This window comes from Nelumbo nucifera, chromosome 3 (genome assembly GCF_055504915.1).
Source record: "Nelumbo nucifera cultivar China Antique chromosome 3, China Antique-T2T, whole genome shotgun sequence".
NCBI lineage: Eukaryota > Viridiplantae > Streptophyta > Magnoliopsida > Proteales > Nelumbonaceae > Nelumbo > Nelumbo nucifera.
The window spans coordinates 2,718,693-2,726,136 of record NC_142651.1 but is presented as its reverse complement, the minus strand read 5'-3'; the positions used below and the strand labels follow the sequence as shown (position 1 = coordinate 2,726,136).

Sequence of the window (7,444 nt, the reverse complement as noted above, 5' to 3'; positions counted from 1 at the left end):
GGGGCTAGAGAATTCTGATCTGGGCTGATTGGTACTTCTCCCATGTTTAAAAACATTCGCAAATATATCCTCACTCGTTAAAAACGATAAGATCCTTTTCATCTCTAACACATGTTACAGACCAGATGGAAGGATTAAGGAGCATTTACACATAAAATTACTCCTAAGGCTGTGTTTGGATGCAATGCATTGAAACAAAAACATGACAGTGCAAAGGATTTGAGTGTAAATTCTGACCTTTGTTTCATATTTTAACCTATTTTGTTTGGTTGCAGTATAAATGAAATAAGTAAGATATGAAGCATAGTAAAGTAAAATTTAAAATAAAATTAAACAAGAATTTGCATTTTTTTTAAATTTGCACTCCCATACATTTGTACTAAGTTTTAAATGTCTCTTAGGCTCAGTTTGAAAAGAGTACAAATGCAAATATATACAGTGCTAATGTATACAAAATAATATAAAATGTAAGGTGTGTACTCTACATATTTGCATTTGTACTCCTTCTAAACTGAGCCTTAGGTTCCATTTGTTTTTTAAGAAGTTATTTATCCAGATAAGTATTTTCCAGGAAATATTTACTCAGATAAACCGCATTCTGTCCATGAATTTGGCATCAATCCACAGTTAGAATTCATCCCACCTGTATAGTGGGGCTAAGAATTCTGAAGTGAGCTGAACAATCATTCTCCCTAACTTTTTTTTGGTTCTCAATACAAGATTATTTTCTATGAAAAATACAAAGGGTATTTATATAAAAAACAAAAAAAAAGGGGTCAGCCCTACAAAAAGGAGAATGGGACAGGTTTGGTTAATCCTGCAAAAAACCTTGATGCAAATCCAGTGTCCAATTTTGGGACCTGCGACTCCTACGGTCCTACCTATGATTCAAGGCTAACTGCAAGTGAACCCGGTTGACTTGTGAATCCAAATGTCTTACAAGTCCCACCTGACCGCAATTCATGGATAACCAACAATTCCAGATGTGCTGAGTCCCTTGTGGCAGAGACCCTCCACTTCTACCATAGACCACTATAAAATTTTGACTTTGGTGTTTTCTCAACTTAATCAGTCAATGCTTCTAATTTAATCACAAAAATTTCAACCAATGTTTTGAAAATTGACCCGGAATCAGAACTGCTTTGGCCATTGATTTCTAGGTCAGTAGTTCGACCGCTTGATTCAAAAGAATTACTTGTTACAATTTAAAAAATAAAAAAATAAAAAATAGTAAAAACCTGTTGTTCAAGTCAAACAGGTCAATGATTTGACCGTACAAGTCAGTGGATCGCTGATTAAGTCAACTGTCTTTTAACAAAAGAACCGTTCAAAAATAAAATGAAACTAATTGCTTGGACGATTTCTAGGCCTTATGTCAACCACAGTTCGGAAACCATGGTTTCAACAATCCATTAAAATTTAAAATGAGACCCAAAAACCAAAAATAACTGAATTGCAGGTATTAGAAACTCCTATCTTCAGTTGAAAAGCTTCTGTGCCCGTTTAGGAGGGATGGAGCACAGCAACTCCTGGCTTTTACTATACATAATCAATGTTTGGAGAAAAATCCCAAGACCCCAAATCAGTTGTCAATCGGTTTTTTGGCTGTCTGCTTCAGCCTCTTTTAGATGGTTTATCTGGAGCGCCTCAAAGCGGCTGAACCTGCTTTCTGAATGTTCTACTCTGCCCTCCCAAATAGGCACTCAATGGTGCTTCAAACCCATGAGAACTAAAGCCCAGAGCATTCTACAACCCATGAGAAGTTGAGAACAAAAGCCCACAGCATTCTACAGCCCAGTTGATTTTGTTTCTGACATTTGAATTGGGCTTAATGCTTAATGCTTGGACCACATCGACCATTCGATATTGAGTTTGTAGGCTTCTTTTGCCTTTCAATAGGGATATCTTGCATTCAAAGAAAAATAGATTATGCAAAAGAAAACTGTCATGAAGTGAAAGTAACGTTTGCATTGAGCTCTGCGTATTCATATCAGATCCTACTGGGCAATTTATTCTTCTCCGTTCAGTAGCTCTCCCCCACCTGCATTCTCAGAGGAGATTAGGTCGAGCTCAACCTTCTTCAAATTGATGACTGAAGACTAGGGGTGTCAATGAACTGGGTTTGGGGTGGACCCGTCCAAATCAAAATTAATTTGAACGGGTTGGACAGTCCAATAAAACATATTGAATTGGAACAGTCCAGACTTGGTGGTTCAAAGTATTTATTAGATTGGACTGGATCTGGCCCATTGTAATGGATTTATGTTGGATTGGGTCGAGTTAAACTAATATCCGGTCCATGGACAAAAGATAAAGAGTAGTGATCTCAATGGACTGGGTTTGGGTTAGACCAATTTGAATAGATTGAACAGACCAATAAGATATATTGAATTAGACATGGTCCAAAGTATCTATGGGATTGGATTGGACCCAAGGTTCAAAGTATCGATATGTATTGGCCCGTATTGGCCGATATGTATCGTACCAGAAGTATTCCGATATACCCCTACAGAGGGTGTATCGAGGTTCTGACCGGTTCAGAGGGTGGAGAAGTCTTAAACCGCCCTCCTGAACCGGTTTTGGAAAAAAAAGGACTTGTACTGCCCGAAACGCCCCTATCGGTATATCGGGCATATCAATATTTAGAACCTTGATTGGACCTGATCCATCTGTGATGGACTCATAATGCGTTTCGACCAGGTCAAGTTGGACCAATATCCGGTTCATTGACAGCCGTACTGAAGGCAGATATCTGACATACCTTTGGCAAACGCAGGCCCGTCGCACAAGCGGTCCATTAACAATTCTTAAGGATGGAGTGATTGGCACTTTGGCAGTCAGGTTAACCATGGCATTTTTCAAATATGTAAGGAAGGAATAATATCCTATATAGAATTTTTGGGTATAAAAGAAGGGATGAGCTACAATTAAAAAAAAAAAAAGCAGAGGAAGAACATTATTAGGGTTCTGATACTTGGATTGGATTCCATCAGGTAAGCCCATACTTAATCTTATATGGGTCTTGGTTTTACACCATGGACCTTTATATATTTATTGGGCTAGCTGTTGAGAAAGAACATTGTGGCTCCCTTCTCAGAGAATTAAAAAGAAAAAAGAAGAAGAAAAAGAAGAGAAAGCAACAGTGCAACACCCAGCCAATAAGCATTTAGGGCAACTTAGTTTTTCATGAAGTGAAAGAGGGGAAAGTCTGAAATCCCATTGACCAATTTACATGTGTTCGGGTTTCAAAAATGTATAGGACCCATGGAAAGTTTGATTTTCCTGGATAAATGATACTCCTATGAGACTCAGGTAAGTTGGTTTCCCGAGTAGAGGGTAAGTAGATAAAAACTTAAAATCTCAAAATTGCCCCCACAATCGAGAGTCTCTCTTCTGCTTCTCCCAAATATCAGCTTCACTGCTGCTGATTCCCTCAGCTGCTGCCACTACTTGATCAAGTCATCACTGCTGCTCCGTCTAGTTATTAATGCCAATGAGTTTATCCTCCTACAATCTATCATCTTCATCGTCCCTTTGTTGACGGCACCATTGATCCTCCTAGTTGCCCTCGTCGCTGCTCCGCCTAATTGCCGCTGCTGCTCATTGTTTTTTCATCTTAAAACGGTAAGAATTACTACATTCCTCTTCCCACTGATCCGTTGTTCCTCTGTGATGCACATAATGCATCTTATTTTTTTCATCCCATTCAAAAAATTGTTTTTCATCTTGTTGTTCCTTTTTTATTGTTATTTCATTGATTTCTTTTTTTTTTTTTTTTTTGATTTTTTTGTTTCTAGAATTCTTGGTAATCCAATTTGTTGAAAGAGGCGGCATTTGGGAGCGGAGAAATGAAGGATATGCTCATCTTGTTGATCAATCCAGCCAGATCTTGTTTAATTAAGATGCTATTGAAACAATTTTACTTAAGGCATGTAAAACTCAGAGAACCAAGAAATCTAGCCCAAGCGAAGTCTCATAGGAGCTCTAATTGCAGGTTGTTGTGCAACAATATCGAACATACAACAACCTGAAAAGTTAGCAAAATGTTAGCTTTTGGATGGCCAAAAATATAGGAGATACTTATCCAGTTTACTGGGAAAAAAAAAAAGAGAAAAATGCATCATACACCATTGTTGTTGTCTTTTGGTGTTTCATAGGATATGGTATTAATTTCTTGAGAAATGAATGATAGAAGTTCTTTTTTGTATCAAGTACAAATGCATCATACACCAACATCTGGATTTTTTTGTTTTCTTTTTTTTTTTTTTTTAGCAAAAACATATTGTTGTCAGTTTGGAATAATGAAAATGGGAAGCATTTTTTCTTTTATTGGTAGTTGGGGCAGGATTAAGCATTATTTCCCTTTACAAGCATTTTTGTTTGAGCAAAAGCATTTTTCCTTTTCTTGTGTGTGATTTTGAATGCTTTTTATTTTTTTATGGTTCCATATATTTCAGTTTTAATCTGTTTTATGATGCAAAAAAAAGGCTTATTCATGTCCCTTTCTTTTGATTATGATTGTCAATAGATTCTCATCCATTCAAAGCATATATGCCCATTCTAGTATCAATTTTCCTTTACATTTCTGTTGGATTGAAAATTCAAGAAATTAAATTATATCCGTGGTTGAAATTACTGAGGTTTGGGTACTCAATTGATAGAAAGGTTATCAGCAAAACCTGTCAAGAGTTAGAGTAGTGGTAGTCCCTAAACTTAACTGTTAGAGAGATATAATTGTGGATTACCTTTGTATATAGTTGTTTGAGACACACGTATGGAAATACTATTATCGATTTGTTTTTCTTTATTAATTTAGGTTTTATATTATTTATACCTAGTTGGGTATGGTAAATTATCTCTGAGTTAACAATAAGTAGAGTTAAAATAGTACCTAGTGCTTTATGATTGAGAAGAATGGGTATAGAATTATAATAGAATTCTATTCTATTCTAATATTAAGTAGAGTTAAAATAGTACCTAGGTAAAGTGCAAACCACAATGTGCACATTAACTGGGCAAACTTGCTCATTTGTGTGTATGAGGTTAGGACTTAGGAAAAGGCCCACATGTTGCACCCAAGCCCAAGGCCACAAACAATGGCTTATGGGCTTTTAGTTGCTGGAAACCAAAGCATGGGCCTACTCGTGGGACTAACGCATGTGCACATTAACTGTCGACTGTCGTACACGCAAGGGAGTACAAATAAAATAATAGAGGCAGCAGGATTAATAAAGGTAGACAACAGAAATTGCTTCGAGGAGTGGAATATAAAAACGGCATTCCCCTTTACAAACATCCCTCTCAATTCTCATATGGCGAGATAGAGATAGAGAGACTCTCTGCTGCAGAGTACAGAGAGGGTGTTGGAACCGCTGTAAGCTGAAGTCTGCTGAGTAGGTTTATCGGTTCACACATGGCACATCCCATTAGGAGGAAAATTGGAAATAAATGAATTGAAAACTAGTCCTGTCGCAAGTCTCAACTGACCAATTTGTGAAGAATATTTGCAGTCTCAAGAAAAGAATCGTTTCCTATTTACAACAAAACAAAATACACTTTCTGTATGTATGGCTGTATATGCCACCATGTCTTCCGTATTATATACATACAACCATATAAAATCTACAAGGTCAGTGTCAGCCAGCCTATCAGGACACAAGCCATACGCACCCACATCAAGTCATCAAGTCGGTCACCATCTCTCTGTATCTCCAGATCTTTCTAATGGAGCCCTCAACATCAAAGATTAAGCTACGGTCTTATCTTGAATTTCTGCTAGGTTTTTGGCCGACCCAAACCAAAGCAAGAAGGGAATGGCAATATATTATTATAAAACAAGATCATTGTTTAGTATTTCAAAAATTAGTTGGGATGGGGTTGATTATATTTGTCAAGATCCATGTTTCCTTAGGATTATAGTGATTTAATCAGCTTCAGCTATATATGAACCCCTTTTTGAATTCTCATTGTAATAACGCCGTTAGGCAAAAACCAATTAATTCTCTAAGTAATAACTATTTCTCTTTTTACCAATCTCCCATTTAAATGAATAATGACACAGAGCATAATAAAACCCAATTGAAAGATTCATGAATATAAATGCCGACCCCATGTACCATTTACCTTTAGATTCTAATCCAAGAATTGACGGCTCTTTGGCAAGTAGTGATTTGATTTCCTCTGCAGGTTGACCCGGCTCATTACTAATTACTGAATTGTAACATCACATAGTTGGTAAGTTTGATGTGTGCAACAACCCATTCAAATTCAAAACCAAAACCAAAACACTAACATTTGAGCTCAGCTCAGCTCAGCTCATGGACAACCAACCCATTATCAATTCAATTCCTACATCTTTTCACAATTAATATTCCAACCGAAAACACCATCCTCTGCCCATGATTCTATGTTTTTATTTGCTTGTATGTATTGAGACTTGAGAGCAATGACAATGCCGTATTAAGTGCTCCATGCTTCCACCCAAACCACACGCCATCTTCTCGAATTTCCCTGCCCAGCAATCAAATGCTCCAAATCACACCATCCAGGACAAGGGGCAATCAATTACAGTGTACAAGGCGAATGAAGCAAATTCACTCCGTCTCAGTCCCACAGACAGAATCCCCCTCCCCCATGCTTGGCTGGGAACAGTTGCTCAATTGGCAGGTTGTCTATGTCTGCTTCAAGCTTAAGTAATATAAATAAGTAAGGTACCATCCGGATCCTATTCCCATTCCTGGTGGAATGATGTTATCCCATTTGAAGGAATAACCATTCCCTCTTCCTTCACTGGGAATGAAATCTTATTCTGGCTTATTTCAATTCCTATTGTAACCAAATAAATTATAGGAATAAATCATTCCGATTTTGAATCTAATTCTGACTGTAAACCACACAGACCCTAAAAAAATAAATAAATGGTGGTAGTTAAGAGAGTGTCTGGCCTGGCTGAGTTTCTTTTTCAGACTTGTTTTTAAGGTAGTTTGTCAGGTAAGCATTTAGCGGGCACCCTTTATGCCTATGCAAAGACCTGAGCTTGAATTTGAAAAGCACTTTGTTGGGACACTTCCATATTGGTTGGGGAAGAGTTGCTGCCGTGGACCCTCTAGCGTGGCACATTAAGAAGTGAATAAGCAAACACCTTTTCTGAATTGTCACATCCTGATTGAAGCAATTTTTTTTTTCTTTCAAATATATAATAAAAGCAGAGCACTTCTCCATAAAGTTTAAACACCAACATCAGCGTTGTTACCATAAAACGTTTAAAAATGAAATGCAACTATGCCAAACGAATACCAAACTATTTTACTTGTACTGGTTTTAGATACTTGTAACACGACAAACACTTTTTTTTTTTTATTAAATGTAAATGATGTCCCCAAAAGGCTGGGTTACCCAATCAATGGAAAAGATAAGAGTATAATTGTTTAATTATAGTTCAAGC

General features: G+C 37.1%; 1 long non-coding RNA gene across 1 annotated transcript; it reads left to right on the top strand.

The window, feature by feature from the left end:
• Nucleotides 1-2,959: 2,959 nt before the first annotated feature.
• LOC148800904 (uncharacterized) lies at nt 2,960-4,116 on the top strand. The gene is made up of 2 exons (XR_016084267.1): nt 2,960-3,624; nt 3,798-4,116. It is a non-coding gene; the product is annotated as an uncharacterized LOC148800904 (long non-coding RNA).
• Nucleotides 4,117-7,444: the final 3,328 nt, after the last annotated feature.